This window comes from Palaemon carinicauda, chromosome 14 (assembly GCF_036898095.1).
Source record: "Palaemon carinicauda isolate YSFRI2023 chromosome 14, ASM3689809v2, whole genome shotgun sequence".
Taxonomy (NCBI): Eukaryota; Metazoa; Arthropoda; class Malacostraca; order Decapoda; family Palaemonidae; genus Palaemon; species Palaemon carinicauda.
The window spans coordinates 53,795,966-53,815,965 of NC_090738.1; the positions used below are offsets into that span (position 1 = coordinate 53,795,966).

General features: G+C 33.1%; 1 long non-coding RNA gene across 1 annotated transcript in view; it reads left to right on the plus strand.

Moving 5' to 3' along the window:
- Positions 1-10,341, plus strand: part of LOC137653195 (uncharacterized) — a 17,424-nt gene extending 7,083 nt beyond the window's left edge. The window contains exons 2-3 of the long non-coding RNA XR_011046422.1: positions 9,624-9,709; positions 9,972-10,341. This is a non-coding gene — a long non-coding RNA (uncharacterized lncRNA). The remainder of the gene's footprint in view (positions 1-9,623; positions 9,710-9,971) is intronic.
- Positions 10,342-20,000: the final 9,659 nt, after the last annotated feature.

Below are 20,000 nucleotides of genomic sequence, written 5' to 3' on the forward strand. Positions count from 1 at the left end.
GTTCTTTGAACTCGCTCTTTTATTGAGAGTCTAGTGGTAGCAAGTCACAAGGACCACTCAGATTAAGGGTCCGAAATATCATGAGGCGGGAACTCTCCGATGTCTGTTGCTATGGGAGACACAGCGACTCCTTCCTTGCTTCCCGCAGTTGGAAGAGAGTTGGTGGGTAGACGGAATTGCTCCGTGAAGGAGACCGAGGAGGGGGCAGGGGGCATCAAGTAGGGGTGTTTAAGTGATCAAGACCATAGAGTCGAAAAACAATTTAGAACAATTTTGGCATTGTAAGACTCTCTCTCTCTCTCTATCTCTCTCTCTCTCTCTCTCTCTCTCTCTCTCTCTCTCTCTCTCTCTCTCTCTCTCTCTCTCTCTATCTCTCTCCCTGTCCTCACCAGAGTACAAATCTTATTTCATTTTATTTTGTATCTTACCGGCTTGTAACACTCGTCATATTTATAGCACACGTGGATACCGCCATACAAACGCTATATATATATGTAGCTCAAATTACGATGATGGGCCAAGAGCAGCAATTCACTGTAAATCCTCAGGAAGTAAATAAATGAATATAAAAGCCAAAAGATGGAAAAAAAAAGTCATCGCAATAACACGGCGAGCGGTTCGTTCATCACGTAGTGACATATGGTTAGCAAGATGTAGCCATAATGAAATTCCTGCTAACAATTTCTCTTAATTCCAGTGGGTCGCGCCAAATAGCATGGCAATCAAGGCAAGGTGTATAATATTTCGGTTTCCGCTTCTGGCTGACAGAGAAGCGGCAGTTGGAGGGAAGTGACGTGCGAAGGGCGTCTGGATGTTAAGTTTAGGGCAAGAGATGAACAGGGAAAAGCTAAGATGAAAATCGAAATAGTAAAGACTTAGTACGTAAAAGGTTCCGATATATTGCGGGTGCCAGAACATCACCTTTGATACGGGTGATGAAAGGAAACAACATTAAGGGTAATTTGTGATTATAAATTTTGAAAACTTTACGGCGGGGTGAAGGGTTGTACTTAGGCCATATAACCTCACTTTTGTCTCTTTTTCGTGATGTATCGTTATTTCATGATTAAAACTTGTGAAACAGATTATATAATAATTATCATGTTTTTGTTGGAACCGATTGCAGATTCACTTCGAGAAATTTGTAATTTTGAATTCTTTCTCATAGTTTGCCTTGAAAGAAACGTTAGATTTAGTTCACTTTTAATTGTGTCATTATGATATCTTATTATCTAAGATCATTCCTAAAAAAAATATTTTGTAGCTACAGTACGAATATGTTTGCTAATTCTCCTTTTTAAGTTTAAAATAAATACCATTGGATGCGAAGGAATCTTGAGATCTCAAGGCATAGGCAACCCCTTCATATGTCTAATCGAGTCCTTCCATACCAATTATAGTTTAGCTTAATCGTGAAGGGAACTTCAATGAAGCAGTAATGTATGCTTTCATGAAATTAATATTCTATCATAAAAAATATAGTGTTCTAATTTCATGAAACATCGTATTATACAAACCCAAATTAGATCAAAGTTATTTTGAAAATATTAGAGTATTTGGGGTCTGACGGAATTCTATCAATCAGTTGAAATTATAAGATCAATTGGTGGTAAAACTTCACCTCTATGTTTTATTGCCTGCTAAAAATCGGTTCCCTTCTGACAGCGTATATCAACTTTATGAGCCTCGTTATAATGGTCTCGGTACTCAATGACCTTGTCAGTTAAGCTGGTTGCTTACTCGAATCTTCACCTTGCAAAACCTAAGTTCTGCTGTGTCAGCATCCAACACGTAATAACCTTTTTTTTTTTTTCTTTTTTTTTTTTTGTAGATGGCTTTGTATAAGAAGTACTTCATTAAACCAAGGCTTTTTTTATTTCTCGTTATACACACATTCTTGAAATATGGTACATGTCAACCACTATTAATATATACCGCAAACACTGTTATTTATATCAATATTAGGAAAATGTATAATAACTATTCATTGCAAATTAAGTGGATTGCTTGATAATGTGCAAGTTTCTTGTATATTATTTTCACAATTTCTTAAAAACTTATAACGATATCTTTGTGCTGCAAAAAAGTAAAATTTTATTGTACACAAGAAAAAGAGACATACATTTACCTATTACAATAGAAAAGAATGATTGATATAAATCTTGCAATAGAATAATAAAAAAAGCATAAACTTATGTTACAAATCAACAGAGAGAGAGAGAGAGAGAGAGAGAGAGAGAGAGAGAGAGAGAGAGAGAGAGAGAGAGAGAGAGAGAGAGAGAGAGAGAATCAAGACTTATATTGCAAAGTAAGGAAAATTACAGATTACAAATATCGTAAAATGTGAAATATTATTTGGTTATAGATATCGAAAAAGTAATGTAATTATGCTGATAATGCATGCTGAAAATAAAACACTGGTTTTATTCTATTTCATATTTATGGAAAACTCCCTTAATGTAAAGAAATTATAAACGAAAAACTTATCATGGCATGGATTCCTAAAACAGAATGATTGAACTTTTGATTACTACTCTCATTTTTATCTTGAATCCTGCTCGCTCTCGCCTTCTCTTTTGCTGCCAATGCGTGAGCGTTTAGATACAGTTAATGCACACAATCCCACAAAAAGAACATTGTTTCAGGAAAAGACAAATAGGTGGGAATTTCCCACTTTTACAGTAAGTATTAAATCAAGAATAAAACCCTAACATATAGTTACACATAATTTTGTAAATAATGAAACTACCTTAGAATAAATTTTTTGTGGTTTATTGGTTATTTAGGTCGTTGTACTAATTATTATATTAGTGAAAGATTAATTTCCAGAGGAACACATAATCTATTGTGCTTCTAGATGCTTACACGTAAGTTTCGTAAGTTTTTCTCCAAATATCTTAAAAAACAAAATCCTATGTGATTCTGTGTAATACCTCATTGTATAGTTACCACTATTAATTTCAATGAATGTGAAATTTCCACAGGAAAGAAATTTTCTTGATTAAGGGTTTGAACGATGTCCACACTCCGGTGTTAGTTGTATCCGCTCAGTATATTCCGGATGTGCCGTCGTGTTACATATATTTTTGACAGGAAGATTAATACTTTGATCATAGAATAGCAGGATGTGATTATGCAGACATTTTAACTGCCAGTAGAATATACTAAGTAAAGACGTTGTTTCACCCATACATATAGTAAGTTCTCAAGAGAGATTGCTAGTGGATGGACTTACTTCTAAATGTCACTACTCAAGGTCTGATGAGTCACCCTTTTGAAATATCTATTGATTAATTTGCTGTGATCTTAATAGGATTTCACTGTGATATAGAATTTAAATGATACTTTGAGCTTTTCCTAATCATATGCCTGTTGCTATTAGTTTTAAGCACGACTAATTAAGCAGTTCTTCCTGCTTTGTTGTTGAAGGAAAAGGGAAACACGATACCGGAGACAGACCATGAATTTTTTTCCTTCAATTATGGTCCTTAGCAATCGGCCACTTATATATATATATATATATATATATATATATATATATATATATATATATATATATATATATATATATATATATATATATATATCGGATAAAATATAAGTAAAAATTACCTGGTAAGAACATCATAACTGCAGTTGATTCATATCTCAGTTCTGATTTGCATTCTTTGTCCTTATTAGACTTCAATGTAGGCAATCTTTATCTAAAATTCTTATACCACTTTACTTTTACATCATCATCCTTAAAGAATGACACTTACATTCCATATTTCGAAGTATGACTCATTATTTCAACGATTAAATCTTCATGCAATGCCCAGTTTTATCAATTTTTCAACTCACCAGATGAAACCAATTGTTTTGCGAGTGCGACATTTAACTTTATTCCTAAAATGTTAAAGTCCCTGCTGATTTGGTGGATTGTCCTTTCAACAATTAGTTCTGGCATTTGTAAGTGAGTTCTATACTCAAGGCTGCGAGAATGAGGGGATATCTTCCTTTTCAACAGAGGTAGTCACGAATCTTGAAACCCCTTCTTTTTCAGTTGTTCTTTTGGGTTACCAATATGCTTAGATAAATAGTATGGCTTTATAATCTTTATTTCTTAGTTAGTTTAATTTGATTTTAAAAAATAACACTACTTTAAAAAACTCTTTCTTTATATACATTTTGTCCATGTACTGTAAGCCGTTCCATATAGATTATATACTCTACGTCCTGTTTTCAATTACTGTTCTGAAAGATGGCGTAACAGGAATTAACTTAATATCTCCTGGGCATAGATGATTTCTTTCACAGAAACTTTAAAAGAAAATTCCATAATAAGGTAGACTTATCTCGTTACATTTATTGTCCCTACAAGGAGTAATTATGCATTACATTGTATAAGGCCGAGGATTTAAAGAATAGTTTTTCGTGTTTTTATTTATAATGTCTTATGTTTGTAATAATTTCGTTTTTTTTTTTTTTTTTTTTTTTTTTTTTTTTTTTTTTTTTTCAATTTAACGAATCGCAATCAAATATGGAACCTTGTATTTCTTAATACGGATTCTTCAAAAAATTCCTATTGTAGGACTAACATGAACTCATGACTACATTGTTGTTCACAAAATTAACAAATTTCTTTGGACATGTTATCAGAATAACTCGAAAGCGCGTTGTCGTATCACCACTTATAATACAAATATGTGTGGAAGCATACTAATTTAATGTAGAGAGAATTTCAAATACTCAAGTTAGCCTCACACTTAGTCATGTAATTTCATATCGCATGTATATTCTATCATAGTTAGATTTCCAAGTAATATTTTTCAGACCTCAAGTAAGCTGAATGTCTTCCTATAGTATAAGTATTCATTCAGATCATCTTTTGTCGCACCAATAATTTTGTCTGTGGTATAGCATAAAAAGTGTCCTAATTTCTCAAATTGAGGGATTTATTATATAAGTATTAGTCGGAATTTATGTCATAAACGTGACTAGAGGAAAATACACCCATATTTATATATATGCCTCACATCTGGTACCAAACTTCAGACTCGGTATTAATATCATATCAATACCGAGTCTGAAGTTCGGTTATCTACAAAATAAAACCAATTTTGCTGTTTATGTTGAAGGATGGAATTTTCCCCAAGATAAGTAGAAGAGACGTGAATCTCTATTGAGATTTTTTTCTGGTGTTTCCCGGTCATTAAAGTGCCTTTTAAATATCCTTCCGTTTTATATATTTCGAAGAGGCAATTCTTATTGAGTCGTCGAGATCACTATTTATTTTACAGACTACGAACAGCCCTTAATATATATATATATATATATATATATATATATATATATATATATATATATATATATATATATATATATATAAATATATATATATATATATATATATATATATATATAAATATATATATATATATATATATATATATATATACATATATATATATATATATATATATATATATATATATATATATATATATATATATTTATATGAATATATATATATGCATATATATATATATATATATATATATATATATATATATATATATATATATATATACATATATATATATATATATATATATATATATATATATAATCAAGAGAAGATATTTTTACCAAATCTGGTACTGCAAACGATAATCTGGTAGAGATTAATTTCCCGGTCATTAAAGTGCCTTTTAAATATCCTTCCGTTTTATATATTTCGAAGAGGCAATTCTAATTGAGTCGTCGAGATCACTATTTATTTTACAGACTACGAACAGCCCTTAATATATATATATATATATATATATATATATATATATATATATATATATATATATATATATATATATGTATATAAATATATATATATATATATATATATAAATATATATATATATATATATATATATATATATATATTTATATATATATACATATATATATATATATATATATATATATATATATATATATATATATATATATATATATTTATATGAATATATATATATATGCATATGTATATATATATATATATATATATATATATATATATATATATATATATATATATATATATATATATATATATATAATCAAGAGAAGATATTTTTACCAAATCTGGTACTGCAAACGATAATCTGGTAGAGATTAATTTCCCGGTCATTAAAGTGCCTTTTAAATATCCTTCCGTTTTATATATTTCGAAGAGGCAATTCTAATTGAGTCGTCGAGATCACTATTTATTTTACAGACTACGAACAGCCCTTAATATATATATATATATATATATATATATATATATATATATATATATATGTATATAAATATATATATATATATATATAAATATATATATATATATATATATATATATATATATATTTATATATATATATACATATATATATATATATATATATATATATATATATATATATATATATATATATATATTTATATGAATATATATATATATGCATATGTATATATATATATATATATATATATATATATATAGATATATATATATATTCATATATATATATATATATATATATATATATATATATATATATATATAATCAAGAGAAGATATTTTTACCAAATCTGGTACTGCAAACGATAATCTGGTAGAGATTAATTTCTCATTGAAAGTTTCTCCAAATTTTTACCAAGAGAATAATGGAACTAGAAATCTTTTCAAAGAAAGCCTCGAGAACTGAGGATATTAAGTTCAAATTTCCTCTATAGGTATAGCAAGAGATGGGCTACTGCTCTGTGCCTCCTAAAATTGATCATAAAGGCGGGATGCATGACTTCCTAATGGAATGCCAATCGCCACTTCTCCTTGATGACGAATTAAGTTGGCGTAACTGTGAAAGCATTTGCTTGCTGATTGCCCTGGTCTTTGAGACTTGGAAAGTCGTCACCTTCCATTTCCGGAAGTCTGGAAATGAGGATTATTAATTTATTAAGTCCTAGAGGCTAGTTATTTTGCATATCTGAACAGGGTTTATTTGTTATACAAAGGACTTTACAATCACATTCCGGTAAAATTATTGCGATAAAAAACAAGCAAAAACTAATCATTCAATCATCTCATATAATCTAAAAAGGCTTACAAAATTAAGTAATTTGTTTTTTGGCAGATTTTCTATTGTTTGTATTGTCACAATAATATGAGCTTCAGTTATAAAGACTGCAAATTGGTAAGAAAAAAAAATTGACCCATGTGATTTTAATATGTACGCCTCACGAAACATTTCCCAAGTGCAGTGAGTGTAACATTTTTCCAAGCTTACAACATAAATTTTGAGAGTGTATTGTTTTTAAAAGACATAGAGACTTATGTTTTGATCAAGAAACGTTATCTAACATTTTATCTGATCCTGGGTATTTTTCTGGTTTTTAAGATTTTAATTATTTTAAGGAACAGGTTTAATAGGTGAAATTTGAATATCTATTTCATCAATTACAGTTGATATATATTAGTGTATGTTTTATCGCCCTAAATTCGTTAGACTCACTTGGCTGGTAAATCTCAACCCTCTAATAATATGTTACCCTTCTTAAGCAATAACCCTAGAATATATATATATATATATATATATATATATATATATATATATATATATATATTTATATTTATATATATAAATATATATATATATATATATATATATAAACATATATATATATATATATATATATATATATATATATATATATATATATATATATATATATATATATATATATACATATATATATGTATATATATATATATATATATACATATATATATATATATATATATAAATATAAATATATATATATATATATATATATATATATATATTCATTTACATATATATAAATGGCTGCGGGGGCATGAAAACAATTGGAATAGCACCAACGTATCCCTGCGTGTCGTAAGAGGCGACTAAAAGGGATGGGACGAGGGGGCTGGGAACCCCCTGTCCTTTATTATAATCCTGTGAAACATCAAAGAGGTGGAGCTGGGGGGAGAGTGACTGCTCCCCGCACTCTAGTTTTGGGGTGTTTGAATGTGTGTGTATGTAGTACGATAAAGAGTAAAAGATGTGAGATTGAAATTATGTTTAGGAATAGAAGGATGAATATATTGGCTTTATGTGAGACAAAGATAAAAGGGAAAGGTGAAGTGATATCTGGTGAAATGTCTGGTAGTGTGTCTGGGATTGAAAGGGGAAGAGCAAGAGAATGTGTGGCTTTATTGCTGAGTGAATGGATGACAGGTAAAGTAGTGGAATGGAAGGAGATATCATATAGGTTAATGTGGGTAATTGTTAGGTTGGGTAGGGAATGTTGGGCTTTTGTCAGTGCGTATGGGCCAGGTTGGGAGAAAAGTGAAGAAGAGTGGAATGAGTTCTGGAATGAATTAACTAGGTATGTAGAAGGACTGGGTAGAAGAAATTATGTAGTTGTCATGGGTGACTTCAATGCTAGAGTGGGCGCTGGAGAGGTAGAAGGTATCATTTGGAAGTATGGCATACCAGGTGAAAATGAGAGTGGTGAGAGACTGGTAGATATGTGTGTTGAGTAAGAGATGGTGATAAGTTCTAGGTTTTTCAAAAAGAAAGATAAAAACAAGTATACATGGGTAAGAGTGGCAAATGGAAGAGTGGTAGAAAGGATTATATGTTGATAACTAAAAGAATGTTTGGAAGATTGAAAGACGTGCACTTGTTTAGGGGTATGGCTAACGGTATGTCTGATCATTTTTGGTGGAAGGAAAATTAGCTGTAGCAAAAGAGTAGGGGAATAGAGTAGGTGGATGTAAAAGGGAGCTAGTGAGGGTTGAAGAACTAATAAAACCATGGGTAAAAAGTAAATATCAAGAAAGGTAGAAAATGGCATATGACGAAGAGAAAGTAAGAGAAACTGGTAATTTAGAGGAGGAGTGGAAGTTAGTAAAAGAAAATTTTGTTGAGATTGCAAGTCATGTATTTGGCAAGAAGTTTGTTGGAGGCAACGTGAGGAAGGGCAGTGAATGGTGGAATGAAGGAGTGGAGGTAAAAGTGAAAGAAAAAAGAGGGCTTGGGAGAATTATGATATGATAAACTTCTTTTAACTTAGGTTCCCTTCAAATGTGCCATTAGGTTGCCTTTCTGTGATTGTTTTACAATTATGTCTTATAGTCTAGTAAAAACAAATAATAAGATAGTCGAACCATGAAAAAATACTATATGAATGAATTTGGTATCAAAAGAAACAAATTTTATGTATATTAATATATTCAAAATCCTCTCAAAGTGCGCTTGGGGAAATCTTTTTACAGTTAGTTAGGTAACGGGGTTATTTTGTTTCATAATTTAGTCACCTTTTTTTACAATTTTAAGCTTATCGCCAATAGAAAAATTACCAGAAGTCTTTTATTTCCTTTCGTTCTTATTTCATAACTTTGCATACATCACCAAGAATTAATGAAAATTGAAATTATATATAATAAATCTATGGTTGATGACGTCACTAATAACGTCACCAACTATTTCCTGTGAAAAGTATATATAGGGTTTGTTCAAATTCCTTGGTATACACAAGATTCTTCATATTTTTCTTTCCTTTTGGTATTTCAGGTAACAGCATTAGAATATAACAAATTAAAAAATGAGACAAGATTGATCGTATCGGGGCTGGAGGATCAGAATCTATATTTGTTACGGTAATTAAACTTATAGTTTTGCACTCTAGTACATTTTGATTGCGGAGTACTTTTTAGGTGGTTTTGATTGCAGGGTACGTTTTAAGAGGTTTTGACTGCAGAGTACTTTTTAGGAGATTTTGATCACAGAGTACCTTTTAGGAGATTTTGATTGCTGACTACGTTTTCACTTGCTAAAATATGTTATGATCATTTTACTTGAATACCTTTTTTCTTAGCTGAAAGTAAGTTTCATTCTCACCATGAGTTTTTTACTTTTCAGTCATGACTTGAAGAAAACTTCAATGCTGAAAAGAGTGTGATATGCCTCAAAAGCTCCAGAAAAATTTGTGGTAGATACACAAGGACTAAGGTCCATATTTTGCTGCATTATTGCAAACTTCGTGAATGTCCATAGGGGAACTTTGAGATTGGATTCCATCCTTGTTTGTTGATACTGTCAGTATTCCAATGCCTTTTATTGGTCAGCTTAAAGTTAAAAAACTAAGGCGTCATCATTAAGCCTTAGTTTTCTAACTTTAAGCTGAATGGAGTTCTTGAGTAATTTTTAGTGCAGAAATTTTATTGAATGTTTAACCATTTGATGGAAAAAGTAATTATTTTTGTAATCTCTAGTGGTTTACAGAGTTGTTTTCTTAGCCCTTTACTTTTTATTCTATAAGTGCAAGATACCTGGACAGACCTCAAAAACAAGCTTGGTGCTTATAAAACTAATACTACAGTCTGCATCAATCACATTTGAGTCTAGACCTTTTACTCCTAGATCCAGCTCAAATTAGTCCATGATGCAACCTTTGTGGTATGAAATTAAAACAAAATAAAATTCTAAGTATGATTATTACTAGGTCTAGGAGACTAGGATACTCATTTGCATCCCCCACCCATATCTTTTCATTGACGATCTATATTTAACTAAATGCAGATCGCCTAGATGTCTGATTTCAAATTCACCTAAAAAAAAAAAATCATAATTCGAGACAATTTTCCTGTATTTTAGAAACCTGTCTATCTTCCCAAAACATTTCGATGCTTATATCCTAATGTTTTGAATATCACTCTCCAATCTATTCTTCGGCAACTGAGTCCCTGATCAAGATATCAAATTCTGGCACTGTCGTTAGATCAACACTTTCTTGATATATAAAAGTTTTCATAAATCTAACCGTTCTACTAGACTATATCATCCAACTCAGAAATATTATGTTCATAGCTAATTCTGACAATTTTGCCCTTTGTTTCTTTAGGATCAGTATTTCATAGTACTTTAAAAGTTTTATTGCGGCTTTAATCAAATACAAATCAATCTTCTCTATTATATGGTTGAACTTAAAACATAATTCTAAAGTTTTTTTTTCTTTTCTATTGTAAAGCAGCTTAACATAAATCCTGCTTATATTATCTGTAACTAGCAATCTTTTTTTTACTCATCCGTATCTCTTTTACATACATACATATACCAAGGCACTTCCCCCAATTTTGGGGGGTAGCCGACATCAACAAATGAAACAAAACAAAAAGGGGACCTCTACTCTCTACGTTCCTCCCAGCCTGACAAGGGACTCAACCGAGTTCAGCTGGTACTGCTAGGGTGCCACAGCCCACCCTCCCCCGTTATCCACCACAGATGAAGCTTCATAACCCTAAATCCCCGACTGCTGCTACCTCCGCGGTCATCTAAGGCACCGGAGGAAGCAGCAGGGCCTACCGGAACTGCGTCACAATCGCTCACCATCCATTCTTATTTCTAGCACGCTCTCTTGCCTCTCTCACATCTATCCTCCTATCACCCAGAGCTTTCTTCACTCCATCCATCCACCCAAACCTTGGCCTTCCTCTTGTACTTCTCCCATCAACTCTTGCATTCATCACCTTCTTTAGCAGACAGCCATTTTTCATTCTCTCAACATGGCCAAACCACCTCAGCACATTCATATCCACTCTAGCTGCTAAGTCATTTATTACACCCGTTCTCACCCTCAACACTTCGTTCCTAACCCTATCTACTCGAGATACACCAGCCATACTCCTTAGACACTTCATCTCAAACACATTCAATTTCTGTCTCTCCATCACTTTTATTCCCCACAACTCCGATCCATACATCACAGTTGGTACAATCACTTTCTCATATAGAACTCTCTTTACATTCATGCCCAACCCTCTATTTTTTACTACTCCCTTAACTGCCCCCAACACTTTGCAACCTCCATTCACTTTCTGACGTACATCTGCTTCCACTCCACCATTTGCTGCAACAACAGACCCCAAGTACTTAAACTGATCCACCTCCTCAAGTAACTCTCCATTCAACATGACATTCAACCTTGCACCACCTTCCCGTCTCGTACATCTCATAACCTTACTCTTACCCACATTAACTCTCAACTTCCTTCTCTCACACACCCTTCCAAATTCTGTCACTAGTTGGTCAAACTGCGTTGCAAATATAAACAAGAAAATTGAGGAACATAATTGTAAAAAGACTTTATTAATGACGCTGAAATAATTTGTTGATTTTATGCATAATAATTATCATCAGTTTCTTCTTCTTCTTCATTGGTCTGATGATCAAATCATTATCGGGAATTCGGGAAAATTGAGGAACATAATTGTAAAAAGACTTTATTAATGACGCTGAAATAATTTATTGATTTTATGCCTAATAATTATTATCAGTTTCTTCTTCTTCTTCATTGGTCTGATGATCAAATCATTATCAGGAATTGTTTACTCCTACGCCAGCCTTTCCGTTCTTGGGCTTGTATTATTATGATCTTGAAAGTAGCTGAAACTAGGACAGTAGCAGAGAATTAGGAGTAAAAACTGGAGGTGTAATTGGAGTATCTACGAGAGTTAAGTTTCTAATGAACAAACATTTTATTGATCTGTAATTTTATTGATCTGTAACTCTGATGTAAAATGAACTGTAGAAAAACAAAGTAAAAATTGAAGAAATAATTGAAGGTTTTGAATAAGTTATCATTTGCGTAATAAGAGTTTGTAGCTTAAAATCAATTGTAAAAGTAGAAAATATACGGATACGTTGAAGACAGTAAAATGGATAGCGTAGGTAACAGGGTGAACCACAGGCTTTGACATATACAGTATGTTTAATGGGGAACGAATGGAAGATAGTATTTTGGTGACAAAGAGAAAACCAATCAGATGCTGCAGGAGGAAATATGAGAGAAATACCCCGAAGATACTGGATAAATGGAGAGGAAAACATTTAGGAAGAGAATGGCCTTGATGTTTAGAAAGCGAGGAAGTGAATGCAAGGTCTAATGCACAGGGTTTTGATGCGCTACTGATGAACTACCGTATACTTGTACGAAGTACCTATTGCAGAAAGTTTCCTCAAATAGATTCATCCAACTATCAAACTGTTAGGCCAGGGCCCCAGCCACCCGTTGAGATACTACCACTAGAGAGTTATGGTGTCTTTTGACTGGCCAGACAGTACTACATTGGATCTTTCTCTCTGGTTACTGTTCATTTTCCCCTTGCCCACACATACACCGAATAGTCTGGCCTATTCTTTACATATTTTCCTCTGTCCTCATACACCTGACAACACTGAGATTACCAAACAATTCTTCTTCATCCAAGGGTTTACTGGACTGTAATTGTTCAGCGGCCACTTTCCTCTTTGTAAGGGTAGAAGAGACTCTTTAGCTATGGTAAGCGGCTCTTCTAGGAGAGGGACACTCCGAAATCAAACCATTGTTCTCTAGTCTTGGGTAGTGCCACAGCCTCTGTACCATGGTCTTCCACTGTCTTGAGTTGGAGTTCTCTTGCTTGTGGGTGCACTCGGGCACACTATTATATCTAATTTCTCTTCCTCTTGTTTTGTTAAAGTTTATATAGTTTATATAGGAGATATTTATTTTAATGGTACTCTTCTTCAAATATTTTATTTTTCCTATTTTCCTTTCCTCACTGGGCTATATTCCCTGTTGGGGCCCCTGGGTTTGTAGCATCCTGCTTTTCCATCTAGGGTTGTGGCTTGGCCAGTCATAATAATAATGATAATAGAGGATCGTAGAAACAGCTACTCTTTATTTCATGTGTGGATCCACTTTCCTTTTGGGAAAACTTTTATGTTGGAAACAATCTTTGTATATATATGTGCATCCATTTAACATATTTGATAATGCGTTTGTCTATATAACGTTATAGATTCCTACGTGTACACGAATTCAAATAAAGCGGGCAGCAAAATGACGACGCACCCACTCACATAAATAAAGTTCAAGTAATAGAAACGTACCGCAGTTATTATATTTTTTACCACCGGCATTTTCCCAGGCAATTTATCGCCCTTTCATTCAAACGAATGCGAAAAAAATTATAGGTAACTGTCGGCGACGAATCATCTCTACATTTCAGTACCTCTTTACTGGTTAACCTTCATTATAGCCTCCCCTTAGCAACAGCTCTCTCTCTCTCTCTCTCTCTCTCTCTCTCTCTCTCTCTCTCTCTCTCTCTCTCTCTGTATCCAAGCCTTTGTATAATCTTCTTCCTTATGTTCACAATTAAAATCATATTGTAATTTTGCACATCATCACTAGTTATTATAAAAAAGAAATTTATTATATACATGGCTTCCGAACTTTGAGATATATAAAGTGATAATTAAGGATACAATTTTTGTTCCAGTACAGGGTACCATCGCCCGTCGATCTTCGTGGCAACGACAAGATAGTAATTTTTCAAAAGTAACGTTTTTTTGACTGCCGATCATCAGGGTATTAATTGTGAGTTCTTGTCAAAATACCTTACTCGTTGTTATAATGTTGAGAAAACTTTGACCAATGATAGTTACGTCACACACAATTAATCGGCATCAACTCTTAGCCGTAAAAGTAATTTAGCAACATGCTCTTACTTCCCACATAGGAATGAATTTGATACGTGAAGTAAAAGGTCAAATGGAAGAACATTTTAATTTCAATTTGCTTTCATTAGTTATGAATAGTTGAATTCAGATGAAACTCCAACAAGCAAACTACTAGGTTTGCATTTGAATCATTGAGTGGGGTTTCTATTACACACGTGCCTTCCAGCAACCTCCCTCACCTATGAAATTATCCCCAAAGTAAAGAAGCATGAATGTAGATTTCGCCTGAAACCTTTCCCCAATGACACCTCAAATTACCTTTGGACTTTTTTTTTTTTTTTTTTTTTTTATTACAAGAATCAAGAGGTCGGGGGTGAATTGAGATGCCCTTCGTTGCTACCTGCCAACAGCCATCAATTTGTCCCGAGGTGACAGCTTTTCGACCATTCAGTAATTTCAATTAATCTGACGTGTACTCTTAAATTACGGGTTATTCCCAAAAGGATAAGGAGAAGTTGATTTGGCTTTCGCTAAAACTTTTCGACTAGTATGATTTGTTTTCGCGATATTTGTTTAAAAGAGCATTTACTCCAAAATTATGCATTCCTGCAGCTCTCCTCTCTTTGTACAGTAATTAGGAGGTCCTTTACAAGCTGGGAAAGAAAAATACAGCAAGATATGTTGCTGGAGGTGGGGGGAGGATTTGGTGGAAGAGGTACTAAGCGACTGGGGGCCGACATCGTCAACATAGTCAACCAAAGAGAAGTTCGTGACGTCAGCGGACATTTAGTATATATTCAAAATATAAACTAAATTAAAAAAGGAGTAATTACTCAAAAGTGTCACTAATTGTGAAATGTGAATTTTATATTTGGTTAATATTTTATCTAAATCATATTAAACTATTTTTATAAAGATACTATTTTGAGAATGGCTAGTTTTCCCGGACGACGTTTTGCTACACTAACGCCGTCTAGTGACTACTGCCTAAATGACTGCCATTTTCCCGCCAATGAAAACAGTCATACGCTGCAAAAATAGTCATGCTCGTAAAAAGTTTCTTTGAAAAATGAAAAAAAATAAGATTTATTGTCAAGTATTACCAAGTAAAATATACAATTCACAAATAGTGACACTTTTGAGTAATTGATCCATTTTTTTTATCAAGTATATTTGAATATATATCAAATGTCCGCTGACGTCACGAACTTCGCTTTGATTGTCTTTGTTGACGATGTCGGTTCCAGGTCGTTTAGTAACCCCTCAACCAACCCCTCCCCCTCCCCCTTCCCACAACATATCTTGCTATTTTTTTTGCTTTCCTAGCATTTAAAGAACCTCCTAATTACTGTAAAAAAAGAAGAGAGCTGCAGGAGTGCATAATTTTGGAGTAAATGGAGAGCGTGCTCTTGTAAACAAATACCGTTTTCGTTCATGAATGGCAGAGGCTAGGTGACAGTGACATTGCCCTTGCAAGCAGGACACTATCCTAGAGACTGATCAGCGCCCAAGCTCCCTCTCAATCCAAGCTAGGACCAAGGAGGGTCAAGCGAGGGTTGCTGATGACTCAGCAGGTAGACCTATAGGCTCCCCCGACCAAACCCCATCCTGAACTCACATGGATGGTCAGGTTGCAGTGACTAAAGGAACTGACGAGTTTGAGCGGGACTAGAACCCCAGTCTGGCAATCACCAGCCAAGAACGTTACCAACAAGCCGCCACAACCTAGAGTGTGATATTTACTATCAATCTTATTCATAATTAATAAGAGTTAACTCTAAGTAATATTCGAAATTTATCTGAATATAATAAGATTGCTTCACCGTCCAAACATCATATGTTACCGATGAAGAAGCGAAATTTTCCGATGGCAACCATTCTCCAACCTTTGGCCATCTGTCATAAGTTAGGGAGATCCCGACCTTGTTTCATCACAAGGACGAAATGGCGATGTACCGAGTCCAATCGTGTATTTCAAGGAGTAATTTTCCTGAAGGATAAAAACTTACCCTCTGAATCGATGATAATTATGGTACAAAAAATAATATTACTCATAGTATCCAGTTACAAGCTTCAATATAGTGTTTGATAACGGTATTGATAACTATACAGTATACTGAATAGGCAATCTTAGTCTGACTTTTGTAGCCCTTTAGGGACTGTTGTTGACAAAGGGTAAATTAATGTACAAAAAGTTCCATGAAGGGACATGGTGTAATGATTTGCAATTTTCGCTGCCCCGTCACGGTCCAATGATGTTTAAAATATAGAGATTTTATGTTAAAATTTGTATAGTAATGGGCCTGAAAAAAGTATTTAGCTTTTCTTTATCCTTGAAGATGTTTCTTTCCTTTTGTAATTTTTTTTCTCCTATAAAGAACTCTTCTAATTGACTGATGTCAGTAGATTTCTATCTAATTGAACAAATCGCACGGATCTCGACTCCATTGATATAGGTAATTCTCATGAAACTGTACATATATATATATATATATATATATATATATATATATATATATATATATATATATATATATATATATATATATATATATATATATATATATATATATATATACACACACACACAAGTAAGCCATATACTTTAATATATTAATTTCTGGATTCTCTTATCGACCTTGGGATCAAAGCCCCAGGTGAAACCATTGAAAGGCAATAGTTTCTGACCGGCCAAGAATCGAACCATGGTTCAGGAAACTTATAATGACAGAGACATAGCACTTAGACACAAAAAATATAAAAGTCAATGACAGTTCTTACGTACTTACACCTGTCGAATTCAGGTTTTTTTGTACTTATAAATGAAATTAACCCATCGTTAGCTATTTGGTATGTTTGTACACTGGCATTCAATTAATGGTAAATTTTGCACATTTAGACGTGTTTTTCAAATTCACATAAGCCATATATTTTATTACATTAATGCCTGGATTCTCTTATCGACCTCGGGATCAGAGCTGCAGGTGGAACAACTCAAAGACAATAGTTTTTGATTGGCTGGGAATCGAACCCTGGTCCAGGAATCTTGTAATGACAGTGGCATAGAACTAAACTACGAAGAAAGATAAAAGTCAATGACTATTCTTCTGTACTTATACTTGTCGAATTCAGGTTTTTTATACTTAGAATTGAAATCAACCCATCTTCGCCATCGTAATTATTTGGTATTCTTGTACTTGGCATTCGATTAATGATAAATTTGCACTCTTTTATGTGTTTTTCATATTCAAATAAGCCATAGATTTCAATACATTAATGTCTGGATTCTCTTGTTGACTTCGGAATCAGAGCCCCAGGTGGAACCACTCAAAGACACCAACTTTTGACTGGTCGGGAATCGAACCCTGGTCCCGGAAACTTGTAATGACAGTGACATAGAACTTAGCCACCAACAAAGATAAAAGTCAATGACAATTCTTCTGTACTTATACCAGTCGAATTCAGGATTTTTGTACTTAGAATGGAAATCAACCCATCTTCACCATCGTAGCTGTTATGTTTGTACTTGGTATTCAATTAATGATAAAATTTTGCACATTTAGTGGTGTTTTTCAAACTCAAATAAGCCATATATTTGAATATATTAATGTCCGGATTCTCTTTTCGCCCTTGGGATCAGAGCCCCTGGCGAAACCACTCAAAGAAAATAGCTTCTGACCGGCCGGGAATTGAACCCTGGTCCAGGAAACCTATAATGACAGTGACATAACACTTAGTCACGAAGAAAGATAAAAGGGATTCTCATGGAAAAAATCCAAATTTCATAGTAGAGTGAAAGTTTCCACGTAATTACCAGCTATACAATATTTTAGGGATTAAGGCGAATAGTCGGCTCTACTACATATTCTGTAATTCTTCTAGAACATACCCGTCTAAATTTCTCTACCTCGAAAAGAAAATTTGGGAAGAGATATTAAGATTAAATCTGCACAGATGATCAAACTACTGAAGTAAAAGTCATGTGTAATCATAACTTGCCGATGTTTTGTTGTGGCGCTAGTCAACAGAACTTGCTCGGTTGATTAAGTAAGTTGGTGGTTTGTTATCAACATTCTTCCTTTTTAGAAGTAACAAGGTTTTGCTAGTATTAAATTTAACGCTTAAAGGAAGCATTATTTGAGTTTTTTTTTTTTTCACTGAAGCCGATTCCATAACTGTACAAAAGAGGAGGATTATTCATATAATCTCAGCTATTAACTTTAAAAATAGAAAAAATAGCTGAGATATACATGAACACTCAGGGGTCTAGTAGGCGTGTCGAGGCGATGTACGGAGATCGAAAACCAATTATAGCCGTAAACACAGGAGCGCTTCAGAAAAAGCAAACACGTGTTAAGGGTGAGCGATGACCTATGAAGGCCTTCGTGTCCTTTCCAGATATCTATCAAGAATTATTCTTTTTAAGATCGCTGATATGCTCTCGTTTAAGCGCATGTGTCTATGAAAGTTCATTATGCTCTTCCAGTTATCAATCATTATTTATACGACCCTCTCTCACTGGATGGGAGATCTCCATGGTCATATTACACAGAAGCACTAAAAAGGATGAAATTATATACAAATTTCTAATCATTCAAGCACTGGCTATGAAATTTATACCCTTCATACAAAATACACTCGTTATATAAAGTAGGTAATAAGTCTGTTTTAACCGTCATGGTTGTAAGGCTTTTTTATATTCTCAGTTTCTGCATATACACGCAAATGTCATCTTTTTTTTTTTTTTTTTTTTTTTTTTTTTTTTTTTTTTGCGCAGTACTACCTGATTAACATTTTGCATCTATAAATTATTTTTTTTTTTTCAGACAGCAATGTTTTACTTTATAGCGAAAGGGAGGTAGTTTTCACATTTTAATTTTTCAAGACCATTTACTGTACAAAGATAAGATTTGCACTGCTGATATCCCAAAATAAATAAATCCATAAATAATCGAGGATTAAAAATCAAAGTTTGACAAATGTTTTGTTGGACAAAGAGTAGGAATATCAATCTAGGTCTTGGAATCCTAACATGGTCAAAGTAGAGCTTTAAAGTTCTTAGTTATGTCATCAAAACTGATTGATCCATAAATCTAATTTAATTGGGTACCTTTATTGCCGGACTATATGTAGCGATACGGTAATTATGTATCTCTATTCTTTAATCGATATTCCATTGATAATGGAGCCGATGACCAAATAGCTCATTAATGTTACAAACTTGTAAACATATTAGAAATTCAAGTTTGGTTCACTTGAGTTCATGTTTTTTATTATACTTTTTTGACATCAACGCAATATATTTTCCATAAAGAGAAGAAAAGCGAAACAAAATATTTTTCTCTAAGTATATCCTGCAATAATTAAAGGAAGAAATATCAGATGTGATGAACGGGCGTTGGGTACACCTTCGAAACCAGTATCATTAACTGTAAACTGTATCAAAATGGA